The following is a 16,055-nucleotide window of genomic DNA, read 5'->3' on the forward strand; positions in this document are numbered from 1 at the left end:
TCAACTGCTATCAAAGGCTGAACAGAATTACAGTACGACTGAATGGGAAGCTTTGGGGATGGTCTACGCTGTACAGAAATTCCGTCATTACTTGCTGGTGACACTGTTCGTCGTCTATGTCGACCATCAAGCTCTGTTGTAAATGGTCAATAAACTTGTCATTCAAGTAAGAATCAGCCACTGGTTACTTCTATCACAGGAGTTTACCTTCAAGATCATCATACGGCTGGGGAAGAAACATGTAAGCGTAGATCATCTGTAATGCCTCAAAACAAGAGAACTGGCAGAAGATTTGAATGACGACTTTCCTGATGCACAACTATTCCAGATTGCTATACTGCCAAAATGGTACACGAGCATTGGAGAGTACCTTTCAACAGGACAGTTTTCGACTAGCATGCCACCAAATGAAAGACAAGTTGGTGTTGCGGAGCCGAACATTTCAACTGATCAATGGGCTGCTATATAAAATGGGACCCAACCAGATCCTAAGGCGATGCATCCTAGAGGAAGAGATCCCAAGGGTACTGAAGGAAGCACATTAAGGACTTGCAGGAGGACACATGGGGCTAGGCACAACTGCATGGAAAATACTCCTGGCAGGACTATGGTGGCCGACTGTACACAATGACGCCAGGGAGTGGGTCGTTGCATGGGATACATGTCAGCGAGCTGAGAAACCTTTGAAGAGAGACTTCATGCCTTTGAATCCCTCTCATGCACAGGAACTCTTTGAACGATGGGGATTGGACTTCATCGAGCCCTTGAAGGTGAGCAAAACCAAAAGATGTCGATACATCGTCGTAGAGACGGAGTACCTGACCAAATGGGTAGAGGCACGTGCACTACCCGATAATTCGATGTTAAGCACAACAAAATTTATTTATGAGCAAATTATTACCAAGTACAGGATTCCATTGCAGTTAACAAGTGATAGAGGTGGACATTTTGTAAATCATGTTATCCGACAGCTCACCACTGAGTTCAAAATCTATCATTCATTATTGAGCCCATACTACCCAAGAGCAAATAGACAGACTGAGGCTACCAATAAAATTCTGGTATCAATTATCTACAAATCTTGCGTGGTTGAAGGTGAGGATTGGGAGGAAAAATTACCCTCCACGCCTTGGGCTTATCACACGATGTATAAGGTGACAACCGAGCACACACCTTTTCAATTGATGTTCGAACAGGAGGCTGTAGTACCAACGGAATTCATGATACTGAGCCTGAGGATAGCATTGGAAAACAAGTTAGGCAACATGGAAAGCTTAAGGGAGTGGCTATATAAATTGAACAAATTGGAGGAGAAGCGATTATTGGTGCAGTGGGTGACTGAAGTAACATAGAATAGGCTAAGGCATGGCACGATAAGCATTTGAAATTGAATAGGTTTCAACCCGGACAGTGGGTGTTGAAGCATGATGGTCGGAATGAGATCAAGTCGGGCAAGTTCAAAGTTAAGTGGGTCGGGCTATATCAGGTCCCGGAAGTAGGCGACAATGGAGCGATCAAGTTATGGACGCTTGATGGACAGGAAGTTCCGGATACAGTGAATGGGTGCAAGCTGAAAATTTATCGTGCACTAGCTAAGTCGCCATCAGGGCCTATTAAGGAGCAGTAAAAAAAATAAAAAATAAAAAAACGATTGAAAAAAATAAATAATAATAATGATGAAAAAGAAAAAGAAAAAGCACTGTACGGTCAAGTGACTATACGACATTGTGAATGAGCAGTAATCACCATACGGTGTAATGGTTGCATCACCGTGGCATAATAGTTACATCACCGTACGGCGTAGGTGTTTGTGCATTAAGCACCGCAGGGCATATTACCTAACCATTGTACGGCTTAAGTTTGGGTTTAAGTTGATCACCGTATAGCCTTAGCTGTACTCGCCACCGTACGGTATCTCCTATATCACCGTACAAATGATTTTGGAAATATTTAAGTATAGTTCATTGCACATTGAAGCCGTACGGCCTCTCCCAGGGCATTCTAGCAAGTTGAACGCAAGCCACCAGCAATCCAAGTCACCATACGGACATGACGTCAGCAATATAAGGTTGATACGTATGGCATACAAGTCAATCCTGGAGGCAGTGAGCATACGGCTGGAGGTAGTTGGTTGAAGGTTTTTAGTTTCTTCTGAAGGATTGTATAATTGTACGACTCTCTATAACTGGCGTAGGTGTTTGATTAAAACTTTTTAAAGAAATATGTACAATTGCCATACAAAATTGTGAATGGGAGAGTTTGCCGAATAAGGATTCAGAGCCATATGTTGAGGGTTATAGCATCTGCCGTACAAAATATAAGATTGCTATTCACAGGAGAGTGTTGTATGATAAAATTCCATACGAAGGCAAGAACATGAAGTGGTGAAATCATTCCAAGTGCCCAGACTAGAGATGTATTGGGAAGGAGACCTGCAAGTAGTTGCAAATTGCTTTTAGAGAGGGGTACGGCATTCAAAAGGAGGGTTCCGTACGGCATTTTTTTTCGTGAAGGAGAAGGGAAGCCGTATGACCTTACGACATACAGGAGAAAGAGTAAAGGGTCAGCATCCGTACAAGCTTAGGAGGGCATTTTGCAAGCCATACGGACAAGTAACTGACCTAATGGCTTTATTTTGAGCAAATTGATAAAAGCATAATAGGTATGCAATCAGTCGGGAAGAGGGCTTGGAGGAAGCAACTGGATCAGGATTCAGCCATGAACCAAGATGTGTAGGCAGGGCCTTCTGAAGTGCGGCCATGCGGAAAGGATAAGGGCAAGCACAGGGCCAAAGTGCAGAATCAGCCGGATGTGCACACAATACCACAGATTGTAGTTTTCGAAGGGTTGAATGGATGGGACTACAGGAAATGGTGGAATGAAAATTCGGATACTCACCTTGTTAAAGCAAGCATCCGAAGGGTGCAGGTGGAGTGGACAATTCGGATGCCACTTTTTTGTATCCGAGACTTTGAAGGTGTATTGAGTCCCATGATTGAGGCATATGATAGGCACTCCCGGAGGAGTTCAATTCTGTATTTGGGGTATGATGTCGTGGTTTCATTTCGGCCAATTGACTTTACCAAAGTGTTCGGCATTCCAGGAGGGGCACAAGGTGGGAAGAAAATTGACAGTAAGCCACAAAAAATGGATAGGGAAAGGAAGTTACAGCTGGTACAGTTGGTGTGTAACGACCAGTTACAGCAGCAAGCGGCTGGTACAGTTGGTGTGTAACGACCAGTTACAGCAGCAGGCGGATACCCTTATTGGCACTTCGAAGGGATGAGGGTTGCGGAAGTCTGATATTAGAGAAGGCCATTGGAAGTGCCTTATGGATGTGGTAAAAAGTAGGCTTACAGGGTCCAACAGGGCGTTCGACATTTCCTTTCCGTTGGTCAACATGATGAACGAACTCATGAACGAGAAAGTGTACGACTGGGCTTCTCTTTTAGCCATGCACATGGATGAGTTCATGACTTTGCAACATAAAATATTTTATATGCCGCACTACGCCATCAGACTCTTTCTGGAAGCTATTGCGAGGACGATACCCCATGAGCAATTGGAAATTAAGCCAAGTTTGGCGGTACCTGGTGAGTCTCCGGTAATGCAATGGAAGCATTTAGACTCACCCATAGGACAGAAGGGCGTTGGCCAGAAGAGGGCACGACAGGAGATGGATGAATCAGGCAACACGAATAGTGGCCGCTAGGACACATCTGTTGAGGAGGACGATTCTGAGGATATGGAGGTGGAGCAGGATGAGGAGGAAGATGATGAGGAAGTCGGGGTAATTTCAGCAACTCCACTTCACTTTCCGCAACAATTGACAGCAGTGCCAGTGACTACTACGCCATCAATCTCGTCATTTTCAGCCCCACATATGCACACCATGGCGGATGTTCACATCTCGGGGTTTGGATAGTTTCGGCATCCAGTGGTGATGACCCTAGTAACTCTTAATCCCAGATCACAAACAACAGTAGCAGGATTAGTTCCACACTCAGTGCTAGTCCAGAACTCAGTAAGCCAGAGGATAGCATCGCCAACGACCACGACTATGGGTACACAACTTGCAGGATCGCAGTCTTAGCCAGCGGTTCAAGAACTGAATCCTGTACCTGTAGAAGAGAGTTTGCCTCAGCCACCTCTTGTAGTAGAGCCAATAGCAGAGGGAGGAGTCAGTCAGGGGGGCATAGGCGTAGGTTCGTCTAGAGGTGATTAGGATGAATGCAGTAGTCACCATAGCGGACACTCTGTTGGATGAGGATCAGGATATTCCAAAAGCGGAACCCTAGGTGCCAGCAGTGGAACAGATGAGCACAGCGAGTCGGGCGAGTGAGTACTTGAGGCAATGGCTACTTGCCCTTGTTACCAGAGGTCCTTCCATTCAGTCTCCCATGAGAGAGCACACGTACTTGGAGGCCATTTGGTCAAACAGCAAGGTAGTTGAGGTGCCAACATCACCAGGGGTGGAGGATCAGAGTCCAGCAGCAGCAGAGAAAGTAGACGAAGGGGTGTAGGTGTCGGACCCTCTACCAGTAGCGGAGGAGAAGGATAAGGATGTTCGTTCTCACTTGGCTGTCATCGTAGAGCAAAGGAAGTCCTTGGCAGAGTTGGTGCTTACAGAGCGAAGAAGGGCAGAGGTTGGGCAGGAAGCTCGGGAGATGGCGGAGAAGGCTCGGGAGGGGATGGCCAACTGACTTGCCACCCAGCAGATTGCATGGAAAGCAGAGCGGACAGCCTTGTTAGCACAGGTCAAGGAAAGTGCACGAGGGAAGCAGTAGGCGAAACAACAGCTAGCAGTAGTAGAGCAGCGTTTGGTAGAAGCTCTTTAGGAGAAGGACAGCGAAGAGGGCTAATGATAAGAAAGAAGCTGAGTGCCAGGAGGTTGCATTGATGCTAAAGGAAGTGGTGGAGGAGAACTCTCAGATTAGAGTTGATTTGCAGGTTCGAACAGATCAAGTGTATCAACTTCGACGCAGCCGGTCTTCACAGTTTGAGACACAACCTTCTGGTTCATGATGTCTAAGTCTATGTTGTTTTATGAATAAATGTAGTTAGTTGTTGAGTTTTGTTGTGTGGTCGTCTAGAGATGACTTTTCTTTTTGGGGTGGATGATGTCGTCAGTAAATATGGTAGTAGGATGTATGCCGTTAGTATCAGGATGTATGTCATCAGTATCGGTATGTATATTGTCGATATCGGGAAGGTTCTCGTTGGTATCGGGAAGGTTCTACATCGGTATCGAGAAGGTTCTTATTATGTAGCCGACATGTATGTAGTCGACAGACACCTTCGTGAAGGTTCCTCGAGATGTATATATACCCCCTTTGGGATCATTGTATTCATCATCATTTGGATGTAATATCTTTGGCGTATGCGAATAATATAAGAAGTGATCCATTGTTTTTATGCATTGATTTCTTTACCCAGTACGGTAAACACTTGGGAATCAAGATCACTCCAATAAGCCAGCTCATTTTGTTCGAAAGTCACATTGGCATTGAAACTTAAAAACTTATTGATATGGATAAATAAGGAGCATTTATTTCATAGCAAAGGTTGTTTGAGAGTTTCAAAATTTATTGCAAGGATAATAGCTGGGTTTCATATTGAGTTTTCATTTCGGCATTTTAGTTTGCTACTATGTGAGGTTGTGATAGGTATAAATAATGAGATAGGTTTGGAGAAGGTCGTAATGTCCCCTCTTCAGGATTAAGAAATGAACCCTAGAACCTACAACATTTTGCTAGTACAGTATAGAAAATGTAAATTAAACATGCTAGAAATCTTGAACTAATTAAGTATTAGTCTAAATACTAGCCCGTTCTAACCCCTCCTAATCCCTCGGAAGAAACTCTCCTCAAATCACCTAACCCTCTAGTAAGGATTACTTCTTGATTAGGTAATGATCGCATGAAAAGTGTCTTCCTAAGGCCTCTTTGGATCTCTTGTTATACACTTTGTAACACTACTTGATAGAGATCCTACCTCTAACCAAGTCTCTTATCTCTGACATATGGATATGTTTGACCACTACAATATATATACTGCCCCTAGAGATTCATACAAACCTCTCCCTAGATTCCAATTTGGAATCTTTGACTCTCATAGAGGATATCCTCTAAAACTCAACATTCAAATGAATGTTCTCTATTCTCTAATTCTCTATTAGAAAAGCTAAACCCATGATGGTTCTCAAATCAATTTAGTTTATAAATCACAAATTCTATATATATTCAATTTGAATTAACTTGCACTTACCTCCCTGTATTACTCTTATTTTCCTTGTTATCCTTTGGATGTATTATCTTTGTGAGAATATTTCCCTTCAGTCTTACTACACTCGGAAATTTCTAGCGCTTGAAGTTCATAATAGCTTGATCGCAGATATGTTGGTGACTATATCTAAGATGTTGGTGGATTTATTATTTCGACCTGTTTAATCCGTCAGAATTTGACTGGTTTGTAGATGTGTTAGGAATCTGTATCATCAGATGGAATCTAATATTGTTCTATCATTCTTCCCAGTTTGATCGGTTATCTTTGTTTTGTCTTGTTTGGACTGTGCTTCTATTTGTTTGTATCCTTCCATAGAAAATATGTGCTCACTGATGATTTGTGATTAAAGTCTCAGTTCTCTATTGTCGTTTTTGCGAATTGACTGGTTGTTTGAAGTTTCCAGTGACGATGGAGATGGGTTGCCTTCCCCTACATTTCTCTGTCCTTTGCAAATATAACCTCCTGCTCCCGTTGATTATTCAATGGTTTTGTTATGTTCGAATTCTATCCTCTGCGTTTTTTAATTTTCTACACATGTGAGTCATCTTAAATATGTGGCAATCAAGGTGAATGGTTGCTTGAAGCAATCGGTCCTTTTAATTAATATAGCCTATGTTTTTTTATGTAGTTATACAATTTCCCCATCGGCATTAATATTAAAGTTGTTTAATATATTTTTATTTTATGATGTGTTTGTTCATTAAATGTTCCTTATATAATTTATTCGCTTAAACAGTATTATGTTATAATAATATATTTTATCTAATCCTTTGTGCAACAATTAAAATAAATTGGCTCTTATTTATCTCTCACACACACACACATAACCTTTTGCAAATATATATGGATATATCGAAAATATATTCTATACATCATTCAAATATATATGAATAATTTTCATTTCTTATTATGGGGTTATCACAAAGGCACAAGATGAAGAGAAGAGTGAACAAAAAAGTTCAAAAGGAATGCAGAGAAGATTTTGGGGAAGGAGGTGAGTCAAGAGGAGGTGGCTAAGGAGAAGAAAACTGAAGAGAAGAAAGATGATGAAGAGGAAAGTGAAATGTAAGGAGGTGAATCTTTTGGACCCTCTTAAGGTTCAATATTAGATTTATTAACTCTGCAAATGCAGTTTGAGCCTATTGTCTGTAATGTCCCCGATTTTGGCAGGTCTACACAGTTGATGGAGTTAGCTCATCATAGCGACCCTCATGAGCTGACAAGGTGTTTTGGGGGTCTCAGTTGTGGACTTACTATTTTTAGTAAGTCTGTTTTCTGCAATTGCTATTTTTGGCAGTGTAGTGGGTGGCTTCAGTAGTTGGTCGTCACTTGTAGTTAATAAAGTAATAAATTGCATGAGTTCTTATTTAATTATTAATCATTGAATTGCATTATTATAATAATGTTTATATTACTGTAATAATGACTTTAAGAGATATTTCTTTAAAAGCAAGTTGAAAAGTTTCTAAGTGTTGAGTTTTTTGGAAACTTCCACAGTTTCTGAAGTGGAGTTTTAGGGAACATTTGGCCAACAAAAGATTATAAATAATAGCTCATTTCATTGGGAAAAACACGTTTGATTATATATTTTCTTTTGTGCCTTTGTGGCTTTTTCCTGAGTTCTAAACTGAATACCCTTGCTGATGTATAAGGGTTAAGTCTGAGAAGTTTTCTTGGCAATTGTGCTGAAGTATACAATTGGCAAACACTCTCCTACTATTTTTTGTAGCTAAGGAGAAAAGTCTTGATTATTACATTGGATAATCTATTTCTTATTGATTATCTGGCTAACAGTTTTTGTGGATTTTTCTGAGAATTATCTTGAGATTGCATTGCAAATTGTTGCGGAGGTAAAACAATTTGCCATTCCTCCTTACTACTTCTACTGTGCCTAAGGGGATTTTTTGTTAAAGATTATTGATAGAATTTAAATGGTCTTGGTAGCTTTATTGGATTTTTGCATTCAAGTTTCGGAGCTTGTGTGACTTCTCTGAGCGCTGGTAGTTCATATTCATTGGCTGCAGTTTATTTTCCAGACCTACTTTTCCAATATCAAAGGCTTGCGTCAATTGTTGGAGGTGCTGCATTTGATTTCAGGGCCTAGCGTCATTTTATAAGGTTTGCAATCTACCCATCTTGGACCTGCGATATGATACTGAGCCTGCGAGGGATTGGAGCAACCCGTACAGAGGAAATAAGGGAGTCACGCCTTAATTGTGGTATCCCTGCTTGCCGTTATTCACACATTTATTCAACACTACTGTAAGCTACCTAAAGATGGCTATCAATCTGCAGGGGTTTGCTATTAAGGTGTTGTCATAAACAATAAGGGAGCAACTATGAGTTACAGCTTGACACAATAAATTACAGTCCAGGTGCCATATTCAAATTATATGATTTTGCTTTATGTTTTACTTCAAAACTTGCAAAGAAATAAAGTGTTTAGGAAGTTATCTGGTTATTATCCAATATCATTTCAAACTGTTTAAACTTGTTGATAGAAATAATAAAGCAAATACTGTCAAATTGCAAAAACAATAAGTAGTGCTTAATATTCAAGTTGGAAGCCAGTTTGGGATTTTTACATTGTCATATAGTAGAGTAAGAAATATTGGTGAGTTTTGAGTTGGTTGCTTTGATAGAAAGGTAGGGTAGGTTGAAGTAGAGTCCTGTTTGGAGAGTGGAGAGTTGCATTGTTGTAGAATTGCGCTTGTTTTGAGAGTGGAGAGTACATGCTAGGAAGGGTAGGGAGGGAAGTAAGGTTAGGTGGACCTTTCCCAATTGACTCTATTACACAAGCTCCATCTTGATGATATCCTCCACCATTCGGTTCGCAAGGAATTCATGAAATCACATATGCGATCTTAGAGCTGATAGAAGATGCAATTAAGGCATCCAAGCTTGCTGGAGATATAAGTAGATGCATCTTTGTCTATGCACAATAGTTGCAAATGTTGCTTGATGGTTTTAAGGAGCATGTCTCCAAATTGGAAAGTACTTTACTAAAGGATGCACACAAGAAGATTGGGAAGAAAAGGCTATAAGATATGATAAACACATGTGCTAAGGTACATATCCTGCTGCAAGGGAGCCCTAGAAATTTTGACAATGTGAGTGAGATGATTGTAGTGTACACTTTTGCCACCAGTGGCCATCAACAAAGAATATCAAAGATCAAATAGACTTATTAGAGTCTTACATAGTATAGATGTCTAGTGTAGTAAATTTAAAGAACGACTCAGATAGCACTAGGAGAATTCAAATAGAACAACTTTATATTAGTTGAACTTATTGATAGACCAAAGTGAAAAGATAAAGAAACAACTATGGATGTAGTAGATTTGAAGCTTACTAGCTGGTCAAGCTGTTTAAGGAATCAAAGAATCTGAATTAGAAGATCAAGGCTCCCAAAAGCATAAAGGAGTTAAAGGACCTTCTCATTAAGATTGAATATCAGTGTACCATTTTGGCCTCGACAAGAGATGAGTGTAAAACCACTTGTGCACATCTAAAGGTCATTCATTAAGCCATTTTGCCACCATCAAAGTGAGTTGCCAGCTGCTTACTAGTTGGTGAAATTGTTTAAGGAATCAAAGAAGCTGAATTAGGAGATCAAGGCTCCAAAAACCATAAAGGAGTTAAAAGATTTTCTCATAAAGATTGAATATTAGTGTACATCACCTCTGTGAGCATCACTTAGATCCAATGACTGCTAAGTGTTTCATTTATTCTCATGAGAGATGGATTCATGTTGAATCACTACTCATGAAACATGGGTCAATGAGTTTGATGCAAAAAGACTACATAGTTAAATCCCAATAGCAATATCACAATTTGACTACTTGTGGAAATTATCTCCTACTTATCAGAAGAATTATTACTGTTGTAGCTGCAATTGAGAGAAGGGGATGAATACATACTTGGGCGTCCCCTTATTTATGCAATATTATTTGATATTGCCACTGGGTGGCATGTTTATGAGCTGCGACTAAAACCACAGAGGCAGTGTTGATCATTACAGCTGGTACGATCTTGTTTATAACATTGGCTTGAGGTTTTCCAAGGCAGCGTTTCCACTTTGGGTTGCTGCGTTTAGAGTAAATGGGCATTGGTGTGTGGATAGATACCTTCTGCAAAGTATTTCCAATGCCAAATTACATCCAGGTCTCCCTAGTAATTGATTTGTTTATTAGTTTATGTTTGTAATAATCACAAACTTCATAATTTCATTGAGATCAGTATTTTTGGCAATTCATTGTAGATTCAATTTGTGCTAATTTTTCCAGCATTCTTATATATCTGAAAAATAAATAATAAAAACATATATATTTAAAAAAATTAAAAAAAGTTGAGAACTCCAAAGTCAAAGGCAATTCTTCAACATTATTGTAAGAGAGCCAACAGGGTTCCTTATGGTGGTATTAGTGCAATTTCTTGCCAGCTTACAGGGAATTGGGTTCATTATGGCACAACGTTTTATACCTAGCATGCATTACACCCGCAAGGGAAGGAGTTCACCAGCAAGTGAGGGAGAAGAGGAGATACAGTTTGGGACCATAGGTAATAGAGGTGCCGGTTGTTCTGGTGGTACATGTAATTATAGGGATGTTGGTACAGGTTTTGATATTAACATAGAGGCTAGGGAGACATTGAGAGATCTTCCACATGGCCAACACCATGTTGCTGATGTTCTGCAGCAGTTATCTAAGACTTTCACTACCTAGAGGATGAAACAAAGAAGTACCAAGAGCATTTCAGCTAGCTCTCATAGGTCTAGAGCTGAGGACAGGATTGAGCATGCATGTACATATGACAAGCCAAACGACCTACGTTTTTGAGACCTGAGTTTGATGTGGCTTGTATTGAGAGTGATGCCGCACCATTTGCAGCAGTTATCTAAGACTTTGCAGCGCATTTCACTACCTAGAGGATGAAACAAAGAAGTACCAGGAGCATTTCAGCTAGCTCTCATAGGTCTAGAGCTGAGGACAGGATTGAGCATGCATGTACATATGACAAGCCAAAACGACCTACGTTTTTGAGACCTGAGTTTGATGTGGCTTGTACTGAGAGTGATGCCGCACCATTTGCTAATGATGTGGTGTCCCATTATGCTGAATGGGATACTTTGGTGCAAGCTATGAAGCGGAATCTGAACCTTGATCGATTCTTGACATAGAAGTGGGAGCACACGAGAGGTAGGCTTACACCTGAGAGACAATGGCCTAGATTGAGGAATTTGAAGCAGGTGACCAATAAAATGACCTTGAATCACTTTGATGGAAGTGGGAAGGTTACACCAAGAGCTTGGGTATACAAGGTCGACACTTATCTCTCTTTGCACCCCATGATTAAGGAGGTGCCATTCGCTTTGTTGTGTTGCACTTGGATTGGATAGCCCACGGCTGGTGGTACCGTGGGTTAGTTTCATTGCACAATGATAAGATAGTATCCTACCAGTAGGTTTTTTGATAGACTGGTAGAGAGGTCTGACAGAAAAGACCCTGATACTTACTTCCGAGAGCTAACACAGTCTAAGTCATCAAGTTCGAATTCGAATTTGAGTTCGGCAAGCATAAAATTCGAATAAATTTCTGGAAGAGTCAACATTCAGAAATAAATTGAATTAAATTTGCCTAATATAATTAATTTTTAAAAAATTATATGCAATATATCATATAAATTATCAAAATAGCTAAAATTGCTAGATAGATTTGACAACTTTATAAGCATCATGACACATTTATAAAGTATAAAACATAAGAAACATGTGAAATTGCAATAGCGAAGATGTATTTTATTCGCAAAGTAACAATCAAAAGTCAAGACTTCATAACTTCAAAAAAGTTCTAACTCATCAAGAGCACTTGGTTCAGATGGTCTAGCATCATCATCAGTATCACTACCCAATTCCTTGTCAAAAAAAGTTGGGCTCATCTCGGTCTGGTACTCCTATGTCTTCGAAAGCTCGTTTTTGTGAAAATGACCCAATTGCTGATTCGTTGATGAGCATTGCTGTAAACATAGACAAGATCTCCCAACTTTCCAAACAACTTGTCCCTCTTTTTGGAATGGATGTGGTCAAAGCAACTCCAATTTCTCTCACAAGCTAATGAACTTGCTCCTTGATTCAATATTCGAATGGAAAATCACTGAAGTTCAGTAGTTTCTGCCCCATAGCTCATCCATCATCTATAACTAACTACCTCATCTCGTGTTATATCATATTTGATTGCTCTCATTCCAAACATCCCTTCCATTTTCTTGTATTTCCAACATTGTTCTCTAATTAGAGACGCAATTGATGGATCAAGTTCAAACCTACTAATGGCTTTAGAAAATCCTACCATAATTTCAGCATCACCTTGTCTATCAATGTGAAATAGTTTAGGCTCCAAATAGCAAGCTGCTGCATGTAAAGGAGTGTGCATCATTCTCCATGTGGAATCAATAGTCTCCCATATCTCTATGTACTTTGCTTCCACATTATTTAGTGCTTTTTGAATAGCTTCCTTGCAACGATCCATGCTTTCATAAGCATTTCAAGGCAAGGAGTGTCACCATCAACCATACAAAGCACATCAACAATTGGCTCGCATATATTTAAGACCTTTACCGCACTTTCCCAAAAGATGCTATTTAAAACAATTTGCTCTATGATCTTCCCCTTAGCACTTTTAGAGAGTTGAATTTTCCCACTCATTGGAACAAATTATAGATCTCAAAGTCGCTTTCTCTTCAACCACTCATTTCAAAGTGATATAAAATGAAGTAAATCTTGTATCACAAGGCCTCAACAACTCCCTAGATGCATGTTGCTTGTAAAGACTCAATGTCAGACAATGATTTCTTATGAAATTCGTAATCGCTCTTCCTCTATGAATTGCTTCATGTATCTAGGGGAATTTGGCCAGGTCATGAAGCAACAAATCCAAACAATGAGCTGCACATGCACTCCAATAAATTTGTAGGTACTTCTCTACAATCAGCTTCCCAACTCCCACACAATTTGCCACACTATCAGTAACCAGTTGAACCACATTTGCATCCCCTACTTCAAGAATTGCTTCCTATAGTATCTGAAATATATATTCAAAAATTTTCTTTTGATTCATAGTGTCAATAACCTTCAAGAATACAACATCTTCATGACAAGCCACTAAAACATTGATCAATGACCTTGAACATATGTCTGACCTATATTGAGTGATGGATGGTCATATATATTTCACTATCTTTTGACCTCTCCAAGAGAGTTGTTCTCAAAGCCTTATAAGAGGTAGGTATGTACCCTTTGCCAAACTTTGCAGCCTTTTGAAATGTAGCACGAAAAAGTGGATTTCTAGCTACATTTAATGGAATCACACTTGTATAGAATAAATCAACTAGTAAATCATCTAGTTGTTTCTCACATGGAATCGCACTTGTAAAGCATAAGATATCCAAATGTTTGTCACAAACCACCATATGACACAAGCCATATTTAGACAATTCTCAAAATTGGAGATCTTGAAGGTAAGCTCAATTGTTTAAAATTTAAACATGTTTAGAAATCTAGCCACATTAGTTTAGTAAACTTTATATGTTTTTAAATTTAAATAGATTACTCGATTTTAAATTTTAATCTACTATTGTTTTGATCATAAAATAGGTTGTTGAGACCCGCTTTGCCTCCAAAACTATTGTTTTGAGATGTCTTGTCAAATTTAAAGAGGCATCATCTAGAATGGTAACCAGTGCTAATTAGAGTGTATGGAGGCAATCCTATATTGAAGTGATAGCTGTCATTAAGGAAAGGATATTACGAGACTCATAATGGGATCGCGTTGAGTACCTTTTGAAGTTCGCTGAGCCTATATTGAGCATGATCCGATACACTGACATGGGTAGGCCTTGTTTGGGTGAGGTATATGATGGCATTCACTCCATGATCGAGGATATTAGAGCCATCATAAATGAGAAAGAGCAAGATCCTCATGAAAAGTTCTTCAAGGAACTACAGGTAATCATGGTAGAGAGATGGACCAAAATGACTACCCCTTTGCATCTACTTGCCTTTGCATTGACCCCCAGGATCTATAGCCAAGTTGTCCTCAAGGAGAGTACCACTAGAGTTGCCCCATACAAAGATCCTGAAGTTGCTCAAAGTACAAGGAAGCCCTCCAAAGACTCTTTCCGGAGCACCTAAGACCTATAGTGAAGTCTGAATTTATGAGTTTCGTGAGCACCGATGATTGTGTTCTTGGTGCTCTTGAAGAAAGGAACAACGCTGATGCTCATAAATGGTGGTACTTCCATGGACAAATGTACTAGCACTTGCAGCCCATTGCTATCAAAATTTTATCACAGGTAAGTTCTTTAATCTTAAGATTCTAATTTGTAATTTTTTGTTTAAAAATATTCAAAACTCTTCACTCTATAATTACAACTTTGTAAATCTTGATAGGTTGCTAGTTCATCATCATCTGAGAGGAATTGGAGCACATACTCCATACACTCAATAAAATGCAACCAACTAAACTCCAAGAAAGAAAAACTTCGTCTTTGTGCATTCCAATTTGAGGCTCACAACTCACAAAGAGAATACCTACAAAGTCAAAAAAATGGGATGTTGAAACAGAGTCTATAGAGTTGGAAGCCCACTTTGATGCACTTGCAATTGATGATGGTGAACATTATGATGAGATACATAGTGATGTTGAAGTTGATCTTGAGGCTACAATTGAGACTACTGATGCTAGTGGGCACTAATTGTGCCTCTAATCTGCAACTTCCTCATGATGAGGAATTCTTTGATGATTTTTTATCACACGACTGATAGTGATTACTGATTAGTAATGTTGGAATTACTGTTTTTGAACTGAAATATTGATATAGTGGTGTATTTTGACATTTTGTCATGCTGTTCGAACTTAATTGTGAATATATATGGTTATGTATGTTGCTAAATTGCTTTAATATTAGCACAGTGGTGTATAAGTTTATTTTCTGCAGCATATGCTTACATACATATAATTTTAAAAAATAAAATAAAAATCTTGTACGAACGAACCCAAAATGAACCCAACCTAGGTCAAATTTTTTTTGAGTGAATGGCGAACCCACATATGAACCAGAATCCGAACCGGACGATAATATGGATGGGACATGGTATAAGTAAGCATTCAGAGACAGCAATCCATATCGCTACAAGTAATATCATATTACATCTCATTGCATATTTTCATTGCCATATATGATATAGCAAAGATCCTAAGTGGTTATTGCACTAAGTGCAAATACGTCAATTCACTTAAGCATACACTTAGTGCAAGTCAGAGATAGAAAGTGACTTATATTATTGTCATCTAATATATTTTTGTCTTTATATTATCAATCACACAAGTTCATAGCAAAGTTAGATAATCTAAATCGAAAGAAATTCAAGTAATTGCCCCGTAATTGTTAGTTATCCAAAAAGAGGATATTACATGGGGTCAAAAATGGCAGGGGATGTGTCCTTAGGGAGCACTGTCAAAAAATCTAGTTTTCTATTTCCATATCTTATAAACTCCAGATATCCATTTTAATTTACGTCAACAATTACCCAAGCTGCAAGGTGTCTCATATACTCTTCATGGATTTTCAGTTTTAGATAGTGAACCTTGATTCCTTAGATATTCTATTTGATCAATGTTTTTCAAAATACACAGAGAACAATGGCACTGGTTTAGTTAACTTTTAACTACTACTCGAAGCTGTGAGCTGTCTTATAGCCTCTTTATGGATTT

General features: G+C 39.2%; 1 protein-coding gene across 2 annotated transcripts in view; it reads left to right on the forward strand.

The window, feature by feature from the left end:
• Positions 1 to 16,055, forward strand: part of FAP2 (Chalcone-flavanone isomerase family protein) — a 128,416-nt gene that overhangs the window by 85,824 nt on the left and 26,537 nt on the right. The window lies entirely within an intron of this gene.

The sequence above is a fragment of the Cupressus sempervirens genome, chromosome 2 (genome assembly GCF_028749045.1).
Source record: "Cupressus sempervirens isolate cs-2001-9-10 chromosome 2, ASM2874904v1, whole genome shotgun sequence".
Lineage (NCBI taxonomy): Eukaryota > Viridiplantae > Streptophyta > Pinopsida > Cupressales > Cupressaceae > Cupressus > Cupressus sempervirens.